Raw genomic sequence first — 11,630 nt, 5'->3', positions numbered from 1 at the left:
TTGATTGCAGCCTCGAAGTATCACAATTATAATCATGATCGAAAATACATAAATCTCCACACGTTTGTGGCAATAATATATATGAAATACAAACGCATTACATATGGCGAAATGAAGGCTTTGTGAAAGAGTTATCTCCCCTGAATTTACGAAGGTCACATATCCCTATTGAAAATTTGCCCGATTTTCATGAATATTATTAAGAAATAATCTCAATCCTCCAGTCAGTTACTTATCACATTCAACAACATAAGTGTTAATATGTCACTTGGAAACTGCTTAAGAATTTTTGTCGATGTCTTTGTACGTAATTAGGACTTTGAAATTAAGTCTGTAGCTTTTTCATAACTTTCCAATGCACTCATAGTCACTACCGCTTGTCACATAACATCATGCAAAACGCTTTCTAATGCAGACAATCATAGACACAAAGAGAAAATGATTCTCTGATAAAGTGTGAAGGGTAATATGTTTTGTTGGTGCAAATGTTTTTACAAAAAACTACGTAATTTGCCATGTGAAAATAATGTTTTGGTACCGGTGTTGAGTGAAAGAATTACCCCATGATAAACCATCCATGCTTTGGAACATATAAAACAATGACTCCACATTTTACAAAAAATATGTTTGATGACAATCGATGTCAACACAAAACAAAATTCTCAGCCTCCATGTAATGCATTTGAAAAAACTTTGGCGTGAATTACTTTTACGTTATGATAATATGACCTTTTAACATAACATTCACCATAAGAGTTTTTGAAGAAGTCTGGTTCTGTCAATATTATCATAAGAGTCGCTTTTTGTACGCTTGTTTCGTTCTCTGCTGATTATCTAGCTGAACAAGTCTATTCTGCTTTTCCATCACCTGTTGCCATGACCATAATCCTTTATGATTTGTTCCTGTGAAGAAGTGCTTTGTGACAGCGTCATTGAACTTTTCCAAGCCCTGCAGGGTAAACTTGATAATATTGCCATGAAGTTTTACCAGTTCGGATACATGGTATCTAAGACTGTGAATATACGGTGTTATATCTCGACACTGGTATACTTCGACAAAGTCCTGACACCATTTCTGAGCCTTGTCAGCAATCTCATCCGGCGAAGGTGATTCGCTTCTCAACATTTTGTCAAGGTCCTTAAACCCGTCCCAAACACTCTGTATTTGAGATGCACGATCAGTATCATATAACAATAAATGCGCTCGGAACTTGTCAAGGAATGTAAGTTTCTCTGGACCTTGTAAGTCTCTGAATTCAAGTCGTTTTGAGTCTCTGTTAACGGTAAGTTCAAATGGAATCCCGCACTGCTGCAAAGCATGCTCTAACCGGGCAATATGCTTCAACTGTTTTGTCTAGGTAATTAAAGGTGCTATGCTGTGCAATATTGTCAAGCGTTCTAAGTTCTGCAATCAAGAGATTAAAAAGCTTATCTGTGACTCTAAGGAAAAGGTGCAAATGATCTATTACTACATAAGATGGTGGAATGCACGGGAACAAAGATGGGTTAGTTACTGAGTAACTTTTTTGCTTTTCCTTGCGTCCATTACTTGTAGAAGTTGCATACTCAAGTCGTGCTCGACACGTTTCATCATGCAAAGACCAGTATTGTTTCAAGTCCACCATATCCTTCTTGTTGCATCTACAATACACACAAAACATGCATAGCTGCAATCGACGAGATTCCCAGAGCTGTCAATAGAAACGTATAATCTCCTCCCAGAAATATTTCAGTTTGGATGATACGCCCCTCAACATCTAATGTACTGTCATGCAGTTCGTGTATTTCTGCTATAAGATCGACCAACGTAGCTTTCATTTTGCTGTAGTTTTCCTTTATCCTAGAAATGCTCAACGGATAAGTAATACGGTTTGAAAACCCCTCGCTCACAAAATTGAAAGCAAAATTAAAAACAGTTGTACGCTTTCCTTCTCTTGTTCCATCCCCTGAAACTTTGATTTTCGCCGTGTTTTCGGGCAACAGTGTTGGGTATTTGGACAAATTCTGAGCTAAGACACGCTTTAATGTTTCTCTAAGTGACTGCTGCACACCCTTCCCGTCAGGAGTGACCGGGATATTGTAAGCGGAGTTCATCTTAGAAATCACATCTGTGACAGTGTAACTGCGGGGCAGGGCTGGGAAGAGCATCGACAACTCATGGTACGCCCTCTGAGATATTTTGAAGGAGTCCAAGATGTATATTAATGTTTTTATTACATCAATTTCACTCTCTGTCATGCTACTGGAATCCCCAGTTTGATCTTGTTCGAGGGAAGAATTACTTCTTTCTTCCGTTTCTTTCTACAGTAACAGCTACAATCCTGCATCCCTGAACCTTTAAATCACTGATTCCTGATTTTATGACATCTTCGTCACATTTCCGCTTCTTTCTGTTGTACGAATTAGAACAGTCTTTTAGAGCTTTCCTCTTTTTTGTTGAATGATACTTATCAATAACTCATTGACAGTGTTCTAGTTTCTTCTCGCTGGTTTCCAATTTCTTTTTAACGATCAATTCATCTTTGTCCCTTTTCTTAACATAATCAACAAAGTTCTCCTCAACAGTCTTTAACTGATTTTCCTTTTCTGCGATAGCAGACTTCAGGTCTTCAACATTCTGTAAAGACTGGTGTTTTTCTATCATAACAAACCAGGAATACTCTGATGATGACGATTTTTCCTTATACCTCTGAAACTGAGACCCAGAAAGTCCACCTTTCCTTAATCTAAACAATTCATTCCGTAAACTGTTTAAATCTTTGTCAGAGGCTCTGAAGATCAAACCAGGCTTGTCTTCAAGGACTATTTTGAACTCTTTATCAGTATCTATGGTCAAAGACACTGACCAAAATTTCTCTGTAAGAAGAATTTGAAACAGTGCTAACTTAGATATAACCACCATTCTGAGATTTGTGTCCCAAGAGAAAACAGTGTAAACAACTTTCATATAAAACGGAGGAAACACACTTTTCTAACAAAAACTACCAAGGTATGTCATCTATGAATAAAATCTCCTCCTCAGGACGGAGCCAATAATGTTATCTCAAGACCAACTTCTAGCCTAAATATGAACACAGCATGAAACACATGATTTAACCTGACCTGTATCTAAGATCCTTCACAAACAAAAACTACCAAAGTATGTCATCTATGAATAAACTCTCCTCAAGAGAGAACTAATAATGTTATCTCAAGACAGTAGCCAATTTAACCTCTCGCCTAAATATGAACATAGCATGAAACGCATGCTTAAAACTGACCTGTATCTCTGATACTTCATCTATGAATAACATCTCCTCTCAAGACAGATCCATTAATGTTATCTCAAGACAGGTGCCAAACTCAGTAAGACAGGTGCCAAACTCAATATGAACAGCATGAAACGCATGCTTAAAACAGACACATGTCACAGATACCGGTACAAACAACTGCAGAACTGTCTCTAGTTTAAAAGACATCATCATTCAGCAGATTCTGGAAGATGCCTATCTTCCCGGCATCTTTTACAAATGTAAACACCAGGACTTGTGGTTTGGTTATGAAATTTGGTTCCACGTGATCTGGAAACAATATGTAATCCTTTATGGGTTTTGGTGTTTTCTTGTGAAACCGCACAGTTTGCGACTTAATGTTGTCACCGGCATCGTTAAGAATCCGATAGTCCCAGCCTACGCCTAGTATGCGATCAAAGTCTGATCTACGCCTGATTGTGTACAGTTTTTGACTTTGTTATTTTGTGGGTTTCACCGTTGCCAGCCAACACCTCGAATTCAGCTTCATCTATTTGAAGCCTGATTGATATTTTGGATACTTCTCACTGTCGGCAAGAGCTGCTCCTTAAGCTGTACTTTCAAGCTTGTAAGAAAGCTGCTTTCCAGAGGATACATACGACTTTGAATCGTTTTACCTTATCAAACTTCCTCGGCCACCCGACATATTGTACCTTACAGGAATAGGAGGTAACAGGAGTGACATGTACCGGGTAAAATCCCTTCTCCCAGTAGTGAGTCTCCGACGAACATATTGAGTAGCGCGGGATTGGGAAACTGGCAAGATCACTGAAACTGTATGAAGTTAAATGATTTGAAGTCCTGTCATAAACGAAAGGATATTTTGGTTTAAATTCATTACACAGGTTATGACTGAATAACAGTATTGTAGAGTTACCTTCTAGAATCCAGCCAATATAAACAGCATTTCACCCAAGTAGGCGCCCCTCTAACAGATTGAAGTTCGTAGATCTGGGGCGTACAATGTTACAAAATGCCGAAAGGGTACAAATGTCAGCTTACACCGGTTTGCAAAGCGGTATCGTTACCTACATATTGAACGTCCAAACTTTTCTTTCCGATAGCCCAAATTTATAAATTATATTATGGCATCGTACACTGTGGACCAAAGGTATCAAAATCTGAAATGAAAATATTCTGACTCTGTATTGAACAGAAGAGTTTTTATTTTCACACATTTCAGCCTGATGCCTTCCAGCCATGTGCTTCGAAAAATTCATACTTAGATTTCTGGCTTGTTTAGGCCCAGATCGACAAACTATAAAACCTATGATTATTTGTAATTTCGGTAATACGTTGTAGGGAGAAAAAATCACTCCACACACTCACTAGTAAGAACTCACTTCCTCGCCGTTTGGGCGGGTAATTCGTCTACGTGCCGTAGTACGCCGTCAACGTCACAAGAAAGCGAAGGAGACCAATGGACATAACTCTAAATGCTTGTGCCTTAAAATTCTGTAAAATGTCGCCATATGAAGGATAAAATACCCACCAAATATACGGTACTCGGATGGCAGTGAGCAGCATCGACATCACTTATACAACAGGTCTATCTATATAACACACCAGTGGGTGGTAAGAGTGCCGCTCGTACCCCCACCCCAGTCAAAAGCAAAAATTACAAACTGACATGCACACCTCACCCTAAATATACATTCAATAAGCTGGGACAGGTATTAAAAAATCAATGGACTTAATTCAGTGTTGGAATATTACATCGGGGAAGGTGGAAATATTCTATGTAAAAAGACGGGTAGTCGTTCCATATAAAGGGGTGTTGTGAATACTATGGGAGATTTTGATGCAAGAATTGGCACAAGAATGGATCATGTTTCTGAGGATTTCTACAAGGAAACAGGCGACATAGGATATACAGCTGATATGCAGAACTGCAGGCTATCGGCAGAGAAGAAAAGAAACTCCTTTGGTATTCAATTTTCTGACCTCTCTTGTGCAACTGGGCTATGTATCGCAAACGGGCGTATCCATAGTAACTCAACAAACAAATTTACCTTTCAAAATGAAAATGGAATGTCTTCCATTGACTACTCGCTTTTTGAAGATGGGAGAGAAATCAATATTTCGGATTTCAGATTGATGGATTTTAACACGTTTAGTAACCATGGCCCTTTATTGGTGACTCTGAAACATCAAGACGAGTTTCATAAAACGAACAAGGAAGAATATGTCACAGTTTATAAGTGGAAAGAGGAACATGCAGACTCTTTTACAGCTGATTTAGTTAAGCAAATGGAAATACTCAATCACCGAGGCTGTAAACACATGTGCCGGGAACAATATATATTGTTGCATGTATGTAGTAGCGGACGAGGTTCCAGTTGGAGAAATAGCACAGAACAGCTACTGGAGGGTGAGCTGACAGCAAACACTTTATTAAGCAAACCCAGTTATATACAAATAATATTACCACACATGAGATAAATTGATTGTACCAGCCATATCACATAATATCTTTGAATTATGCCTGAATAATATAGAAAGGGAATCTTCACTACAGTTAAACTGAAAAGATTATTTTCCTCAGAATAAACTGTATGCCTACAAGGCTGACACATTACAACCAAATTTCAAGATCTACAGCCAATATATACAATATGTACAGCTAACCTACCACTGTGTGGGAATGAGCGGGCAGTTCATAAAGTTGCCAGTGTCCAATCAGGATATCCTACAAATGTTACACAACTATGAACCATGAGGAAATATGGCAATAAATCTATAGGACATAAGTTCATAGATTAAAAGAGAAACTATGACCTTAAAAGCCGTTCTAATATCTGCACATTTAAATATACTTATACACTAATTATGAACTTCAATAACACACCATAAATTGCAAGTTAATTTGTTGGTTCAGCAGAGAGATATATCTTATCAATGCATTAACTTAACTTACTTTTTATACAACTATATACCAGCATATCTATATATACATAAATATGAGGACAAAACACAAACTGACTTTATATACGTAAACAGAGGTGAAGTCCTCAGCCACTCGGTCCACAAAAAGCCAAACTGAGCAATGTATTGGCCCTCTGACTTGTAAAACTATCCTCTGACCACTGCTTGATCAAAGAAAGTTTAACTGTGGGCAACATGACTTACATAATGGAGAGATAGGGAAAAAGGCAGATAACATCTAACGAACGTGAGAAACCCAGTTAATTGTACCATGTTCGTCATGTAATTTATGCATTTCATAACAACGGAAAGGCAGACAATGCAGTGCGCTTGACATTAGATTGAAACTGGCTGTTGAGGATTTAATAGTTATGTAAGTGCTGGGTTGAACCTATTGTAAACTATTCTAACTCTGCTGCTTGTGTTATCTAGCTTGTACATGTAGCTGATGAAAGAGAAACAAAATAGATTAAAACATGTTTCTTAAACATGTATACAGAAGTAATAAAATCATCTCGGCCACATGTAGATGAAACTGTTGAGAAGGTGACATCCATACTCTCTCAGGTATCCAAGAAGTAATGGTGTTCCGTGTCAAAAACAAGCGTACAGGATTCGCTAGTGTTGCGGACCACGACCACGTGTGTTTCGACTCTGAATGTATGGCAAAGAAAAAACAATACCATTAGATAGTTTTAACGAAAACATGACCGAATGTAACAGAAATAAATTAAGTGAACTAAAACAAAAGTACAAGAAAGTTATCCAAAGGAAAAGAAGGCAATATCGAAGAAATACATAGCGAGTTAGGACAATTCAGTAGCACAGACACAGAAGAAGAATCAGTGCGCATTGCAATGGAAAATAAAGAAACTCTAAACCCACGTGAATTAGACAGAGAAATAAGTCAGGAAGAAGTCCAACAAGCTATTCAAAATCATAAAGTCTGGTAAATCAGTAGGACTAAATGACATTCTAAATGAAATGTTCAAGTGTGCGATGTGATTGTAGACCAAATAACCAATTCAAGATAATATTCAGTAGCTGGACTTTTCCAAGATGTTGTACTCAAGCCGTGATAATCTCGATCCACAAGAAAGGACCTACAGATGATGTCAGCAACTGTAGAAGAGTTACACTGAACAGATGCTTCTCCGAATTGTTCACGTCCGTCCCGGAGCCATGAAAGGTCATTCTGCTGTGGATGCGATCTTCGTCTTACATGCTATAATACAAAGAAATAATGAATAAGAAAGAGACATTGTTTTGTTCATTTGTCTATTTATCCAAAGCCTTTAACAGTGTTTACTGAGTAAATTATTTAAACACGGAATACAAGGCAAAATGTGGGCTATAATTAAATTCATGTGTTCTGGAGTAAACGCATGTGTAAAAGTAAACTCAACCTTTTCCGAATTTTTCTGTATCGGAGCAGGAATAAAACAAGGAGACGTTATGTCACCCTTTCTGTTCTCATATTTCATAGAGAATCTAGAACAGGAACTACAGAACTGTGATAATGATGGAATAATATTAGACTGCATCAGTGTATTCCTGATTCTCTTGCAGACGGTATGATACTTTTGTCTCCGACACCAAAAAGATTACAGAACCCATCAACTTCACTGCACGAATAGTGCGACACATGGGGGCTGTCTAGGATAAGGGCGGCCCTTCAGACAAACCTGTTACACTCGACGTCCAGTGTTCGCCTGCATAGTCAGTAGGTGATCTTAGTTTTACGTCGCCTTTGAAAATATTCCAGCAATATCACGACATGGACACCAGAAATAGGCTTTATGCATATTATATGTGGGAAATCGAATACGAGTCTGTTCGGGACGAGCGAACGTTTCAACCATATGTCTACCCCACCACCTCGGGTTGTTCTGATAACCGTACCGTCAAGGAATGCGTGCCTAAACACTGTCTGCTACTGTCTGATCATTCAGCTCCTCGTCTATTATTTAGATCACGACCAAGGAAAGAAATTAGGTTATAGGTTTACTTACTTACTCGGGGCAGTTATGAGGAGATCGTCAATAACAGTTCTTGAGTAAATATGGTTTAGCGCCGCTTTCAGCAATATCACAGGGTGGGACACCAGAAATGGGAATTGCTCGTTGTGAGTGAGTATTGTGTTACGCCGCTGTAAGCAACATTCCAGCAACATCATGGCGTTAGACACCAGTTATGGTTTTCACATGCACGTTGTATACCTATATCGTGAATCGACCGCAGGTCATAAGTGTGACGAGTGGACGCTTTAACCACAGGGCTACCCACCGCTCATTGCACACATTGTGATTATTCGAGCGAATGCTTTAAAAATGTGTGCTATGCCTCCCTATTGCCCTGCCAAACGCGTGTCCCCCTAGGAAGGTACATAGGTCCCATTTCATTCAACGTATGTTTATATCTACCATTGTGTTAATAGTACAATATTTGTTCGTTTAAATTTATGAAATATCGCCAAAATCTGAGGAAATGGTGTAAATACAACTGGGGTTCATGCAAGAAGCAAGAGCATAGTAGTTAAGTCCCCATGGTCCCTGGTGATCTATCTTCAATTGCTGGCCATCGGTAGCCTGCTTCTATTTTGTATTGTTTTCTGTAGTAATATCATCACGTTAATTCCATATTTTAAGCCATATGGCCCTTAGTACAACTGTATTGAAAGGTGCACGATCATAGTCACATGACCAAAATTGTACTAAGAAGATCTTAAAATTACTATTTTGAGCAGATATCTAGATGTTAGACTTAATACAATTACATCAGGTGTGTTTAATATTTGTTGCAATGTTAATCTAGCCCTGCAATATTTTTGGTGGACAAGAAGTATTCATTACGGAGCAGAGCATATCTATCACAGATAAAGAAGATGTGGTATTCGTTTACCACAACATTCAAATCCACAGTGCAAACAAACTGATTCTATGTCGGAGTTGTCCTTGACTTTCATTTTACATTGCTGGGAAACCCTGAAATCGTGAAGAGATATGCGATATTTACAAATCGGTCTAAGTTTCTGTAACGTGAAACATTCATTCTTAATAGCTTAATCCAATATTTTATAACTTTTATCTGTGTTGTTATGAATATACAGTATCGTCCGGTTTCTCCAAGAATAGCTTTGTTTGCTGCATATTTACCCACTCCTAGGAATCTTCTGAAGAAGCTGGTTTGTGTTTTTTCTATAATCTCGTGGTATTTTATCCCCCAAATCAATGAGGAATACTCTGGGCGAGTCCCAGCTTGAGATTCTGTAATTAGTTCAGTCGTAAGTGGCGACTAACGGGATCGGGTGGTCAGACTAGCTGACTTGGTTGACACATGTCATCGGTTCCCCATTGCGCAGATCGATGCTCATGTTGTTGATCACTGGATTGTCTGGTCCAGACTCGATTATTTACAGACCGTCGCCATATAGCTGGAATATTGCTAAGTGCGACGTAAAACTAAACTCACTCACTCACTCTTAAACGTTTTTCTTTAACTGGTGTAAAAATCTTACCAAAACAGTACACGAAAGTTATGCCTCTGTAGTCGTTTGGGTTATTTCTTGGCCCTGATTAAAATAACATGATTATCATACTGGTGTTCCAGCTATCGGGAAATACGCCACTACCCAGAACTTTATTGAACAACAAGACTAGAACAGGGACGAAATATGAGCTACTCAGCTTTAGTGATGCAGGAGGTATGCCACCAACACCAGGGGCTTTACCTATTCTCTTTACCTATGATTACACATTCATCCTGATGGGAGATGATCACAAAATTTACAGGTATGGTTATCAGCAAAACTATACACTTCATTATGGAAACAGTTGTTTGGGTTGTTTTTAGGATTCAATAGATCGGAAAAGTAGGAAAACCATATTGGTGTGATGTTACTCGTTCCTTTATCTGATGACAATCGGAGTTTCACTGTTCTCCAGAAAAGTCTACAATCACCTTGAGAGGAGGCATTTGAGATCTCATCTGCAAGTACTCTCCCAAGCGTGCAGCAACGTTTAAAGTTTGCTTTAGCTTGGTAAATAATATGTTACGTCATTTTCCCAATGACACTTTCTAAGTTTAGTGAGATATTTATAGTTCTCTGACGTCAGCATATTGCACTCATCATCACACCATGGTGGTTGGTTATTACTTTATATTTTTACAATTGTTTGCATTATAGCCTATATTAGACAGAATAGTTGGAAAATATTCAGCTCATATTCGCAGTTATAGATATTATTACAACATACAGGTTTTAACCAGATTTGTGATATTCTTGTATTTTTACTGTATTTCGGTAATATTTTTAATGTGGTTTAATTTATAGATTGTTCTCGTCTCGATATGGCTGAAATACAGCCGATGTGACGTTAAATATTAATCCACTCGCTCACTTTTAAGCGCGTTACAACATATATACATTTCTATTAAAATGCCTCGGTTTGTACTCTCAAGCTCATGGACGGATCCAGGAAGTTTGAAACGGTGGGGTGGGGTGTGGGCCGTGGGTCAGGGGTTGGAAGCCTCTGGACCCTCTTTGGCCCCGCCTACGCCGAAATAAAATCTTCAGTGTGGTCATAAGTCATGTTCAAAAGGTGAAAATACGCACGCACACAGAGGATCCGCCCATGCATGAATCTGTCCTAAAGGGGCGGTAGGGTGGTCGTGCGGTTTCCCCAATGTGGAATGTCCATTTCTGGTGTCCCCCGCCTTGACATTGCGGAATATTGCTAAAAGGGGCCTAAACCAACTCCTCGGCGTTTGAGACCCGTGAAGGTCCCGGGGTAAAATAGGCCTTCAGCAACCCATGCTTGCCAGAAAAGGCGACTATGCTTGTCGTAAGAGGCGACTAACGGGATCGGGTGGTCTCTGACTTGGCTGACACATGTCATCGGTTCCCAGTTGCTCATGCTCTTGGTCACTGGCTTGTCTGGTCCAGACTCGATTATTTACAGACCACCGGAATATTGCTGAGTGCGGCGTAAGACTAAACTCACTCATTCACTCAGCGATGGAACATAGAATGATGTCACAAGGCCAGAGACTGGCCTAACTGGCGAACGAAAGAATCTTGTAAAACATGTCAAATTTAGTCGCCTCTTACGAGCAAACGTTTAGATCTCACCAAGAATATCGGATGGAGGCCGTTAGGGTTGTGTTCGTAGTCACAATCACCAAAGGACAGAAGTGCCAAAACTGAAAAAGTCCAAGGGGCCAAAGGAAAGTTATAAGGACCACAGATTTAAGTCACAATGGCCATAGAATATGATCAAATAAGTACATACAAACCAGTGTGTATTTTATGTGTTATATCTTATAATGTATCAGTGGGTTGTAACATTTAATATGTAGTGTGTCGCCAGTGACTCTGATAACCTCTTGTAATCATTAAATACACAGTTGTATGGT

At 39.0% G+C, this 11,630-nt stretch overlaps 1 pseudogene; it reads right to left on the bottom strand.

Moving 5' to 3' along the window:
* Positions 1-787: 787 nt before the first annotated feature.
* Positions 788-3,293, bottom strand: LOC137280762 (uncharacterized; annotated as a pseudogene).
* Positions 3,294-11,630: the final 8,337 nt, after the last annotated feature.

The sequence above is a fragment of the Haliotis asinina genome, chromosome 4 (assembly GCF_037392515.1).
Source record: "Haliotis asinina isolate JCU_RB_2024 chromosome 4, JCU_Hal_asi_v2, whole genome shotgun sequence".
NCBI lineage: Eukaryota > Metazoa > Mollusca > Gastropoda > Lepetellida > Haliotidae > Haliotis > Haliotis asinina.
Note: the sequence above shows the minus strand (reverse complement) of the source record. Positions and strands in the feature narration are given on the sequence as shown.